At 38.7% G+C, this 14,332-nt stretch overlaps 1 non-coding gene across 1 annotated transcript; it reads right to left on the reverse strand.

Moving 5' to 3' along the window:
* Window positions 1-684: 684 nt before the first annotated feature.
* Window positions 685-788, reverse strand: LOC123927335. The gene has a single exon (XR_006815420.1). It is a non-coding gene; the product is annotated as a U6 spliceosomal RNA (small nuclear RNA).
* Window positions 789-14,332: the final 13,544 nt, after the last annotated feature.

The following is a 14,332-nucleotide window of genomic DNA, read 5'->3' on the forward strand; positions in this document are numbered from 1 at the left end:
ATGAAAATGGCGGCCTCCCAGTCTCCAGCCCAGAGGAGACGAGAGCCTGGGGCCCCACTCCTCAGTGCGCCCCCAGAGGACAGCACCCAATCACTCCCATATCCCCAGCCTCTAGCCGCGCTCCGAGCTCACCCAGCCCGCGACCAGTTCAAGGTAACCCCTAGCTGAGAGTTCAGTCCTCGGCTCTGTCTCTGCAGCCGGCTTCTCCATTCTAATACCTGCGAGCTCTCCAACACTCCGACACCCCCGATCCTTCTGTGACCCTGCGGGGCCTGGGGCCAAGCTGGCCCCGCGTGGGCTTCACCCTGGTTTAGCCCCTGGAGCAATGTCCCTCAGTGGAACAGACTTTTAAAAGTCCTGATTTTGTGCTCCGTTGCTCCGCCGCTTGCCGGGAGCCGGCCCCTCCCCCCTCGGTCTATCTTCCCGTCGTTTTAGATTCACTTCTCCACCAGTCCTACCTTTCAGAAAGTGGTTGATTTTCTGTTTCTAGAGTTGCTGTTCTTCTTCTCTTCGCTCTCCCGTTGGATTTGTAGGTGTTTGCAATGTTTAGATAAGCTATCGAGCTGATCTCCTGCTACCTGATGTAGTCTCAGGCTGCTACTTCTCTGCCATCTTGACTCGATCCCCCCAATACTTATTTATCTAATCACTGGAAACTTACACCTTTTGCCACTTTCATCCAGTAAAAATATGGAACATTTCATGAATTTGTGAGTCATTCACTCAGGGGCCATGTTACTCTTCTCTGTTTCTTTCTAGTTTTTAGTGCACACGCTACTGAAGAAAGCACTTTTTTTTTGGAATTTTGAGAGTTTTTAAAAATATTCTGAAAGAACAACAAATCCCTCCTAAAATATATATTTTGTAAATATTTTCTCTCAGTTTTGGCTTCCTTCATTTTCTTATTTTTAAAAAAGATTTTATTTATTTATTATAGAGAGAGAGAGATTGAGAGTGCAAGCAGAGAGAGTGGCAGGGAGAGGGAGAAGGAAAAGTAGGGTCCCTGCTGAGTGGAGTGCCCACCTTGGGGCTAGATTGAAGGACACTGGGATCATGACCTGAGCCAAAGGAAGACACTTAACCAAATGGACCACCCAGAAGCCCCTGGCTTCCTTCGTTTTCTTAACAGTGTCTATATAGAGCAGAAGGTTTTTTGTTTGTTTGCTTGTTTGTTTGTTTCTAAAGATTTTATTTATTTATTTGACAGAGAGAAAGATCACAAATAGGCAGAGAGAGAGGGAGAAAGAAGGAGGCTCCCTGCTGAGCAGAGAGCCTGATGTGGGGCTCAATCCCAGGACCCTGAGATCATGACCTGAGCCAAAGTCAGAGGGTTAACCCACTGAGCCACCCAGGCGCCCCTAGAGCAGAAGTTTTTTAATTGATAAAATTATCAAAGTTTTCGCTTTTATGTATTGGATTTTGGGGATCATAATCTAAGAAATTCTACCAAATATGAAGTTAGAAGTTTTGTATGTTTTCTTCTATACATTTTCTCATTTTAGCTTTTACACAATTTATTTTGAGTTATCTTTTTTGTTTGTTTGTTTGTTTTTTTAGGATTTTATTCATTTATTTGACAGAGAGAAATCACAAGTTAGGCAGACAGACAGACAGACAGAGAGGGGGGAAGCAGGCTCCCTGCCAAGCAGAGAGCCCAATGCGGGCCTCGATCCCAGGACCTGAGGTCATGACCTGAACCAAAGGCAGAGGCTTAACCCACTGAGCCGCCCAGGCCCCTGAGTTAGTTTTTGAATATAGTGCCAAGTGTGGGTCAAAGTTTATTTATTTTGACTTGAATTACAACTGTTAGAACAACTTTTGTTGAAAAGACTGCCTTTCCCCTCTGAATTGTCTTTGTACTTTATCAAAGATCAATGGTACATACACACATGGTGTAAATCTACTTCTGCACACTCTATTCTGTTCTTTTGGTCTTTGTGTCTATTCTTCATCAAAACCTACTGTAGCTTTATAGTAAGTCTTGAAATCAGATAGCATGAGTCCTCCACTTTGTTCTTCCTGCCCAAAATTCTTTGAGCTACTCTAGTTCTTTTTATTTTCAATGTAAGTTTTACAATCAGTTTGTCAATATCAAGAATATGAATATATATATACACACATATACCTGTGTGTGTGTGTGTGTGTGTATATATATCTCCTTCAGGGATTTTCTTTGCGATTGCATTGAATCTATAGATCAGCTGGCAAAGAATTTGAGCACTTAACAACACTGACACTTCCTATTTATGAAGTGATTTGTAGTTCTCAGTACACAGGTACTGTATGTATTTGGATGAATTTATACATAAATATTTCATGCTTGTTTTTAGTTCTATTATGAAGAGTATTGATTTTTAAATTAAAATTTGTCAATTGTTCATTAGCAATACAAAGAAATATAATTTATTTTGATTATTTACTTTGTATCTTATCTCCTTATTAAATTTACTCATTAGTTTCAGTGGACTATTTTTAGATTCCTTGTGATTGTTGATGTAAATATATAGGGATTTTTATTTCTTCCTTCCAGTCTGTAGACCTTTTTTCTTTTTGTTTTCCTTCCCCTATTATATTACCTAAGACTTCCAATGTGCTGTTGAATAGGGATGGTGAGAACATAATTTTAAGGGGAAATATTCATTCCTTCTTTTATTATTAATTATGATGTTTCTTATAGATTTTAATTTTTTGAAGATATTCTTTATTGGTTTAACTAAGTTCACCGCTATTTCAGGTCACTGAGAGTTTATAATCATAAATGGGTGTGAAACTTTACATTTCCTGCATCTATTGAAGTGATCATAGGGTTTATTTTCTTTAGTCTCTTGATATAATAATTGCTATAGATTGATATTCAAAAATTGACCCAACTTTGAATTGAGGGCAAATGTCATTTGGTTGTAATTCATGATTCCTATTCTGTGTTACTTAATTTGATTTGTTGCTATGATATTAATGATGATGATAATGATGATATGAAATATTATTTTTGAAGATTTTTGTGTCTCCTGTTGTGATAGGTATGGTAATATCTGGTTTTGACTTCAGGGTAATGATAGAATGATTAGGGAAGTATTTCCTTCTCTTCTGTTTTTTAGAACATTTTTATGTCAAATTATTATTATTTCTTCCTTAACTATTTGACAGAATTTTCCAGTAAAGCCATCCTGGGCCTGGAATTTTCCTTGTTAGTAGAGTTTTAAGAAAGCATTTAATTTTTTTTTAACAGAGACAGAATATTCAAATCATCTATTTCTCCCCAAGTGAGCTTTGGTAGTTTGTGTTTCTTAAAGAATTTGTCTATTTTATTTATATTTTCCCTTTTACTATAGGATGAATAATACTCTCTTATTAACATTTTAATGTCTCTAGAACTTATTTCCTTCCAGATGTTGATGATTTATATAAACTTCCTAGTCAGAGTGACTAGAATCTGATCGATTTTAAAAGTCTTTTTGAGGGGCACATGGTAGCTCAGTCAATTAAGTGTCTGATTCTTGTTTTTGGTACAGGTCATGATATCAGGGTTGTGAGATCAATCCCCATGTCCAGTTCTACCTTCAGGATGGAGACTGCTTGAGATTTTCACTCCCTCTGTCCCTGCTCTCTCGCTTGCATTCTCTCTAAAATATATAAATATTTTTTAAAAGTCTTCTTGAAGAACCTGTTTTCAATGTTATTTTCTTGTTTTAAATTTTAATGATTTATGCTTTTATTGTTATTTTCCCCCTCCCTCTGTTTCCTTTGAGGTGCTTTTTAATTTTTAAATATTAATTTTTTAATTTTTAATTTTTATTTATTTATTTTTAAGATTTTATTTATTTATGTGAGAGAGAAAGAGAGAGACCAAATGAGAAAAAGAACATCAGCAGGGGGAACGGGCAGAAGGAGAGGGAGATGCAGGCTCTCCACTGAGCAGGGAGGTTGACTTGGGGCTCAATCCCAGGACCCTGGGATCATGATCTGAGCTGAAGGCAGATGCTTAACTGACTTAGCCACCCAGGCTTCCCTGTTTGCTTTGATTTTAATTTGCTTTTTTTTTTCTTTCTTTCTCCCCCACCCCCATTCTCTTAAGGTGCAAGCTTAGGTCATTGATTGGAAACTTTTGTTCTCTTTTTAATGCAAACAGTAATGTAATAAATTTCCATCTGTGTGGTGCTTCAGCATATCCCAGTTTTTTATAATATTGTATTTTCACTTTCATTCCATTCAAAGTATTTTCTAATATTCCTGTAATTTTCTCTTTGAACCATGCATTATTTAAATGCATGTTTTAAAGATTCCTAGTATTGAGGTATTTTGTGATTTTCTTTCTCTCCTTCTGTGGGTTATGGTCTCAATATTGGTAGTTTCTGAAATCTTAGCTGTCCTGCATTTGGTCTCTTCTCTATGTGTGCCATTCATGGTTAACATGAGTAAACTTATGTAATGGATTTGCCAACTTACAGAGTCAGTCTTAGTAACGTAGACAAACTCACAGTTGTCATGTTTCATTCAGAAAGAACCAAAACTTGGAAATGAAACAACAGTTTTGGTTTGTTTGTTTGTTTTTTAATCAAACTTTTGCATATGGAAGAGTCACCTGGAGAAACTGCCAAAAGACAGGTTGTGGAGCTTCAGATTCTGATTCAGGAGGGTGGAAGTGGGCCCCAAGAACTTGCCTTTTTTTTTTTTTTTTTCATTAATTTTTTTCAGTGTTCCAAAATTCATTGTTTATGCACCACACCCAGTGCTCCATGCAATACATGCATTCCATAATACCCACCACCAGGCTCATCCATCCCCCCACCCCCCTCCCCTCCCAAACCCTCAGTTTGTTTCTCAGAGTCCACGGTCTCTCATGGTTTGTCTCCCCCTCTGATTTCCCTCAACTCACTTCTCTTCTTCTCCCAATATCCTCCGTGTTACTCCTTATGCTCCACAAGTAAGCGAGACCATGATACATGACTGTCTCTGCTTGACTTATTTCACTCAGCATAACTTGCACTTTTAACAGTCCCCTCCATGAGACTGCTATTTCAGGTCTGTGGACCGCACTGAGTAGTGCTGGTAGAGAAGGCTTCTTGTGGTCTACCCTCTGCCAGACATGGAGTTTTATCCCTCTCAGCCCATTCAGCAATTCAGTCATATCAAACATTTCATGCCCTGGACTAAACTGCATTTCCCACCATGTCTGCCTGTCCCATTCCTATCTCTAAGTTGCTCATCTCTCGGAGGCAAGTAGGAATCTACACTCACGTAGTCATGTGTGTGACCCACTCATCTAGAAGACTGTCCCCATGAAGCCAAGTACCTGCAGGAAGAAGCAGTAATCATTTTTGTGGTCACTTCTCATTCCTTTGTCCTGGTAGAGACTTCAGCCCTGCAATCATGCATCCTCCTCCTCGCTGAATCCCTCATGCATCATTCCAGTCACACAATAGTCACTGAAGGTAGTAAGAGTATGGGACACTGCTGGTACCTCAAGAGGATTTTCCCTAGGACCTTCCTTCTAAGTAGAGCATGGGACTTCTGACAGCAACTGGTCTTGATTTTTACTGACACAGTGACTTCTGTATTTTCTGCTTTCTACCATTAATTTCTCTATCTTTAAGTGAAATGGAGGCCAAGTGCACAGTTTGTTAGAGTACCTCATAATGATTGACCCTTCTTTGGTGAAAGGAGATAAATCACTTTTGTGATTGACTTTTAATCTGTGGGAATGTGAGTATGATACTTAACGCTTCTGTATCTCTTCTTTATCATCATTAAAATGTGGGACATAATAATAACTGTTTCAGGACTAAGTTAGCTAACTGAGATAAGATGCTAACAGAATGAAATCTTATTTTTCTGCATTATGCTTAATATCACTGTTCTTTCCATATCTGTCTGTATATTATGACTTCAGCTTCTGGTGATGGGGGTCTACCCAGCAAGCTTTTGTCAGCATGGACAAGAGGGGATCACACATACTGAAAATACCAGTTAATTTCCTGCAGGAAAACAGAAAGATAATTACTGTTCAAGAGGATTTAATCAAAATCAGGAACTTTCAGAGCTCCTCCCTCCCTCATGCCCAAAATTAAGTGATGTTCAGTGTTCAGTCTTTGGTAATTCCTGGTACTGGGAGATGTTGGGACACCCATGAAGGCCCCAGGAACTGTGGTCTTTCCATGTCTTTACTACAGCCTTGAACATATATCCCTATACCTGTCCCGTCACGAGGTGTGGTTGCAGAGTATCTCATGTACTTAGTCCTAATAAAAGACCATACACCATGAAATAACTCCACCTGATCCTAAGCCCTGTAGCTGGAAATCTACCAAGAGACACTTCAGGCTAAAGTTGACACACATTTGATTAGTGTTACCTCCTGGGCCATTATTCACTTTGCACACATAGTAACTACTAGAAGCCTCCAACAGTTAGACCAGATTATGTTCTGTCTTTTCCAAACAGTTATTTAATTATTAGACTTAAGTATCTAGAAACTTGGTAACAAATGTTTGGAAACAAGAATTGCAATTCCACTTCTTTTTTTTTTTTAAAGAATTATTTATTTGACAGAGATCACAAGCAGGCAGAGCAGCAGGCAGAGAGAGAGAGGGGAAAACAGGGTCCCTGCCAAGCAGAGAGCCTGATGTGGGGCTCGATCCCAGGACCCTGAGATCATGACCTGAGCCGAAGGCAGAGGCTTTAACCCACTGAGCCACCCAGGCGCCCCTGCAATTCCACTTCTTTTTCAAGCATGAGTCACGAAGATTTTTAAAAAGAATCATATCTGGGCCGCCTGGGTGGCTCAGTGGGTTAAGCCGCTGCCTTCAGCTCAGGTCATGATCTCAGGGTCCTGGGATCGAATCGAGTCCCACATCGGGCTCTCTGCTCAGCGGAGAGCCTGCTTCCCTTCCTCTCTCTCTGCCTACGTCTCTTGTGATTTCTCTCTGTCAAATAAATAAATAAAATCTTTAATAAAATAAATAAATAAAAAGAATCATATCTTCCTTGATTCCTGCAAAACAAATTATAAGACAAATGGCACATTAGCTATGTCATGCTTGATCTAAACTCTGCTGCCTCCCTTAGTGGATTTTGAAGATTAATGAAGTGATGTTTTTAAAGATGACAAAATCCCATGCATTAATAATGCAACCACAAAAAAAAACCCACAACAAACAACGCAACCAAAATTTAGATTTTTTAAATCAATCTTGAAGGATGTGAAGATATGAGAGCTATGCTACCAATAGAAATATAATGTAAGCTATATATATATGTATATACATATATATATAAAGCTACATATATAACTAAGTTTGCTAATAGTTATGTTGAAAGAAGTAAAGAAAAAGTGAAATTAATTTAATATTTTATTTAACAGAATATTTCAAGTCATGTTTCAACATGTAATCAATGTGCAATATTAATGAGTTGTTTGCATACTTTTTTCATATTGTCTTCAAATATATAATGTATATAATATTTACATATAATATATAATATATTGGATATAATATATAATATATAAAATATATATGTGCTATATATTTATTATATATAATTATATATTTTATATAACAATGTATTATAATTATATTAGTATATATCATAATTATATTATATATTATTATATGTAATGATGCATGACATATATAATTAGATATATAAATAAATAGTTATAAATATATTTGTATATTTAATGTATAAATCATATATAAATATAGAATATGTATTATATAAAGTAAATATATAAATAAGATATATTTTATATAAATATATGAATATATTTTATATAAACATCTAAATATATATAATGGAATACTATTTAGCCATGAAAAAGAATCAACAAGGCAGTTTTACAAGAGAAAAATAAGGAGAATCTCTTTGTCCCTTTCCTAGTCCCTTCCTGGCTTGTTGTGTGCTCCTAGCAGTATCTCTAGACACATATCACTATAAGTCTCTGACTTTGTTTTCTGTTCCACCATTCTGGAGCATTCTGCCTACCATCATTACCCACCTCTGGTCCTTCTAATTCCTGTTCTTACTTCAAGGTCCTAATCAATTGTCCAAATCAACAGCCCTAGGAAGGGTTTTACACCCTGGCCTCCAGACATAATTTGGTTTTCTCTTTGTGCCCTTAACATACTTATACTATGTTGTAAGTATACAAATATAAACTTATTTGCTTTCATGTTTTTCTCTAAATTTGAGGGTCTTGAAACCTTGAACTGTGTATCCTTCATGCCTATATCCCAATGAATATAACTACTAACACACAGTTGATGTTAAGTAAATGGTTCTAGATCTTAATTTTAAACTCAGGCCTAAGGAAGCTTCCAGGGGCTTTCCCTTGTCCCTTATGTACTCTGTTTACAAAGAATGCTGGAAAGGCTAACTCAGATGCTGATAGCATAATGATAAATGTTAATAATTAATAATAATATATTAGTATACCTTATTTTCTTATTTATAATTTTTTTATATTCTTAAATATTTTTGCCCAGTGGTCAATTAAGTAGGAAGCAACATGAATTTGGCTAAAACTAAGTTGAGTTTTCAGGATGTATAAGCAGATTCTGTCCAAAAAAGAAGAAAAGAGACGATGTATATAAGACACCATCTTATTTTGAATATGGAAGAAACAGGCTGATGGGATTTGATAAATAATGGAGTTAATATAGAATGGGACAAAGGGTCTAGCCTCATGTTGGGTAGAAAGTTTACAGGTTTTATTAGTTACTTATAACTAACAAACAGTTCAGTAAATAATAAAAGAAAGAGCAGAAAAATAACCTATATCCAATTCATTGCACCTTAGTACTCGTAGTGATGGCATATTTGCTTTGTTATTCTTTTCCACACTGATGACATCCTGTGGGTGAGTCACATACTATCCTCTTATTAGATGAGCTCTACATGTACCATGAGGCTTTTCTTCTCAATTCAAGTATTTTTATTCTTCATTCACTGTTTCCTTGCTGCTCCCTAGGCTTCCACTGGCATTTCTTCTGCAATTTTTCCCACAATTCTTATACTTGTTTTAGCCAATTGTAAACTTCTTTGGTCTTTTAAAACTTTATTAAATATTTATAAATCTTTGCATCAACTCTCTATTGATACATAAGCACTCCAACACTTGGCAGCTGGGCATTTGTTTCTTATCCTTCAGAGCTCTGTGGTTTGACTGGGCTTAGCTGGGCAGTTTTTGCTGGGGGATCTGTCATGTGGTTATAGGCAAATTGTGGCTGGAACTCCAGTCCTCTGACAGCTTGTCTGGCCTTGACATCTAAGGGGGCTGGACGTGATGCTGGCTGTCAGCTGAGGGTGTTTAACCAAACATCTACCTGTGGCTTTTTCATCTGGCTTGGGTTTCTTAGAGCATGATGGAGGGGCTCTAGGAGCAGAAGCTTCATGTCTTCTTATGATGTAGTCTCAGAAAATCCAGAATATCCTTCTTGCTATTTTCTACGGGACAAAGGAGTCACTAAGGTCAACCACACATGGGGCAGGGATTAGACCTCACCTCTCACTGGGAAGAGCAGCAGAGGGTGGTGTCCATTTTGATCTACCACTCTTCTTATATAACTTTTTAAAAAAGTTTTTATTGTATTACATTAGTCATAATATAATACATCATTAGTTTTTTGATGTAATGCTCCAAGATTTATTGTTTATATTTAATACCCACTGGTCTATACGATACAGGTCCTCCTTAATACCCACCACCAGGCTTACCCATCCCACCACTCTTTTTTTTTTTCCATTTTATTTATTTTTTCAGTGTAACAGTATTCATTCTTTTTGCACAACACCCAGTGCTCCATGCAAAACGTGCCCTCCCCATCACCCACCACCTGTTCCCCCAACCTCCCACCCCTGACCCTTCAAAACCCTCAGGTTGTTTTTCAGAGTCCATAGTCTCTTATGGTTCGCCTCCCCTTCCAATTTTTTTTTTTTTATAAACATATAATGTATTTTTATCTCCAGGGGTACAGGTCTGTGAATCGCCAGGTTTACACACTTCACAACACTCATGATAGCACTTACCCTCCCCAATGTCCATAGCCCGCTCCCCCTCTCCCAATCCCACCTCCCCCCAGCAACCCCCAGTTTGTTTTGTGAGATTAAGAGTCATTTATGGTTTGTCTCCCTCCCACTCCCATCTTGTTTCATTTATCCCACCACTCTTTATATACCTTTCTAAACACTACATCTGTTCTTTATAGAAATTGTAAGCTTAATTAAAAAGATTAGAATAAATGCTCAGAAATATATGTAGTTCTGAGGAAAAGACATTGCATACTCATCACATTTAAAATGTAACCTGTTTGGTTTTAATCTCATCACTGGACACTTACAACCATTGAATAAGTAATTAAGTTGTCCAACTTGGGAGGAATTTCTGGATATAGATAATACATGTGGTGATGAACTGGTTGTAAAATATGACCATAATGCATTTTGAAGTCAAAACCCAAATAACTGTTGGGTTACCTTTTATTTTTATTTAGTTACATTTCTGTTTTCCTTCATATCTTTGGATAAATAAGTATTGACTCCATCTAGAGACTTCTTCACAGCCACTAAATATACATACTCCCAATCTTTTCTTCAAGAATGTTATCAGCAGCTACTTATGTGGCAGATTATTTTCCTATAAAAGGTTACAATGATATTCCCTATCAAACATGTTCTTGTTTTTCTTTTAAAAAATGAACTTTATTTCTTAGAACAATTTTTGACTATTTATAAAAATATTATGGAGGGACCCCTGGGTGGCTCAGTAGGTTAAAGCCTCTGCCTTCAGCTCAGGTCATGATCTCAGGGTCCTGGGATCAAGTCCCGCATCGGGCTCTCTGCTCAGCAGGGAGCCTGCTTCCTGCTCTCTCTCTGCCTGTCTCTCTGCCTACTTGTGATCTCTGTCTGTCAAATAAATAAATAAAAATCTTTAAAAGAAATTATGGAGATAGTGTAGAGAGTTTTCATTATACCCCATATGCAGTCTTCATATATTAATATTTTACATTCGTATTGTATTTGTCCCAATTAATGAACAAAACGATATATTAGTATGAACTAATGTCCATACATTTTAAATATTTTCACTTTACTTTTTAATTTAAATTAGCAAATATATAGTACATCATTAGTTTCAGATGTAGTGTTCAATAATTTCAATAACACCCAGTGCTCATTGAATCATGCACCCTCCTAATGTCTATACATTTTCTCTTACTATCCATACATTCTATCTAATGTCCATTTCCTGTTCCAAGATCTCATCCACATTGTCCTTATGGCTCCTTAGCCTCTTCTGGGCTGTGACACTCATGTACGATTGACAGTTCTCCCAAAGAGAAGTAAAGTCTTTTCCCTGTCATGAATCTGGCAGGGTTATGGTTACAGCACAAGGATTGCTATGTGACTCTGGAGGGTAGGCCAAATAAAACAGACCTATTTCTTCAGGATATTTGCTCTCACAACCCAGTACACTGTGAGGAAACCCAAACTGGCCATGAACAGGCCAAGTATAATTATTCCTGCTAATTACCTGGCTGTTGTTCCAGCCAACATCTAACATCATCCACTAGATGTGGCATTAATGATGTCTCCAGATAATTTCAGCCTCCAACTACTGAGTCACTACAGACATCAAGACTTCAGTTGAAGGTCCAGACTTTATGGCACAGAGAAAAGCCAACTCCAGTGTGCCTTGTCCAACCCCTGACACAGAATCCAGAATAATAATACAGTGATTGTCTCATGACACAAGTTTGGGTTGCTATATAGTCATAGTAACTGGGAACACTTGAAATTCACAAATTGCTTTAAATCCAGATTACATGTTATAATTGGGAGTTAGTGGCCAGGAGGAAGTAGGAGCATTCCCCGGAGTAGCTGGTTGTAGCAGGAGTCGATTGCCATATGCGTGGCACTTTTCTTATTTCTTAATTAAGTTAAGAATGAATAAATATCTATTGAGTGTCTATCATGTGCCAGGCACTGTTGTAGATACCTGGGATGCACCAATGAAGAAAACAAAGATCCCTGCTTTTACTGAACTGCCATTTTAACAAAAGAAGACAGACACCAACAAATAATATCATAAAAAATAAATGTATAGCAGGTTTGAAGGTGCTAAATGCAATTAAAAAAAAAATAAGACAGGGCACCTGGGTGGCTCAGTGGGTTAAGCCGCTGCCTTCGGCTCAGGTCATGATCTCAGGGTCCTGGGATTGAGTCCCACATCGGGCTCTCTGCTCAGCGGGGAGCCTGCTTCCCTCTCTCTCTCTCTCTGCCTGCCTCTCTGTCTACTTGTGATCTCTCTCTGTCAAATAAATAAATAAAATCTTAAAAAAAAAGACAGTTTGCTGCTGGGCAAAGGGTCAATAGTTCTGTGGGGCTTCTCATAGCATTAAGCAGAAAGGTCAAAATGGGCCTGTTTGACATAGCAAAGACTCCAGTGTACCACTAAGTCCAAGTCACCCAGAAAAGCAGAACGTGAGGCAAAGATCATTTAGGAAAATTTGGGAGTATAAGCACAGTATAGTAGAAAGAGAAAAAGGAGAAGCAAGGAGAAGAAGTGAGCAAAACCATGTGATGAGGTAAGTTGAATGGGAGCCTTTTCCTAACAGGCCACAAGAGAAGGGAAAGATTAGTTGGCAAGAGTGTTCATTCAGCACATCAAATGTCCTCAGGGGGCTCACAGGATGAGCTTTACTTTGGTGAGGACAAGAGCTGTGGTGTCAGGTTCTCCTTTGTCTGCCCTTTCCCAGTGCCCCTGGTGCCTTCAGGTTCCATCATCCTTCGGGCTGGTCAGGAGTCCAGATCAGCAGTTTGTCTCTTATCTGAGTCTGGGCCAGCAGCACACAGTGTATCTCATCTGAGCCTGGACAGCAGCACACAGTGCACCTCTCATCCAAAAACAGATGTGGTCAGGCTGCTCAGTGTAGAGTTTGAGCATACACTGAGGCTGTGGGCCTGGGGCTGCAGCTGGGATTCCTGCTCTGCAGGGCCTGTCAAGAACTCAACAAAGGCAGCAAGGGCAGAGCAATGTCCTTACTGTGGTCCCTTAGAAAGAAAGTAGTAATGCAGAGAATCTGACTAAGCCTGTTGATATTATCTATTTCCAGATGTAAGGTAGTTTGCTATGTAGAAATCTAGGGCAAGGGTGATCTGGGCAGAGGGAACAGCTGGACAAGATCCCATGGCAAGTACTGCCTTCTTTGAGAATGAGCAAGGAGACTAGAATGGCTTGGACATGGGAGCAAAAGGGACAGCGAAGAAAAAAAAATGTTTGAGAAGAACACGGGCCCAAGAGGGGCAGGTCCTGTGGGCCTTAGGACTTTAAATAAAGCAAGAGACTCTAGATGGAAGAGTTGAGTGGAGGATTGGAATGGTTGTTTATAGTTTGGAAGGTGAGTCTGGCTGTTGGGTTATAAAGATTCAATGGGGGCAGGTGGTGTTTCAGTGGAGGTTGGAGAAGCAGAGGGCCTGGGATGCTAGGGTAATAAAGAGGGAAAAGGACAATAGCTTAGATCAAGATGGTGGTATGAGGCGGTCCTAGGTAGACTCTCTCTGAAGGTAGAGCATGTAGGATTTCCTAATGTATTGGATATCAGATTTGAGAGCAAGAACTGGGTCCATAGTTTTTGGCATAGCAAGATGGATGTGATCATTATTGCTTTGCATGGAGAAGATACAGGTGCAGCTGCTGTCTGGGCTCAGAACTTCTATTTGAACAAAAGGGACTGAGCCATTTAGGTACAGACATTGAGGACATAATTAGATGTATGAGTGAGAAAGAGATAAAGAATATTTTTTCCAACTGTGGGAAACTGAGGTTAGGTGTCCTGATTCCCTGGAGGCCATTCAGCTCCAAGAGGAAGACTTGGGATGTTGTCCACTGTAGTAGTTGCTTGTGAGAATGCTGTGTAGTGTAGACTGGCAGAAGATGGGAAGGTAGGCTAGTTGACCAAGTCACACGAGTTCAATATTTTGGAAATCAAATTCTGCCCCTTTAAGTTACCTAGTACATTAGAATATGTTGAGTGTGCCTGGATTTGTCACCTCCAATGGACTGAAGCCCACCATTAGTGAAGTCCTTGGTTAGCTAAGACTTGGCAGAGGATAACAAGACTGATCTGTACCTGTGTCCTGTTTCCCCAGGTTGAGCTGTATGATCTTGAGGGATCAGACACCCCTTCAATGATTGCCTTTTAAAGTAGAAATTGTACTAATACTCAGCTTATAGGACTGATGAACCAAAGTTCAGAGCATAGCCAGCCACATATCAAGTGGTTAATAAATGTGAACTGGTGTGAGGTTGGTGGTGGCGGTGGTGGTGGTTCTG

This window comes from Meles meles, chromosome 16 (assembly GCF_922984935.1).
Source record: "Meles meles chromosome 16, mMelMel3.1 paternal haplotype, whole genome shotgun sequence".
In the NCBI taxonomy this organism is placed as follows: domain Eukaryota; kingdom Metazoa; phylum Chordata; class Mammalia; order Carnivora; family Mustelidae; genus Meles; species Meles meles.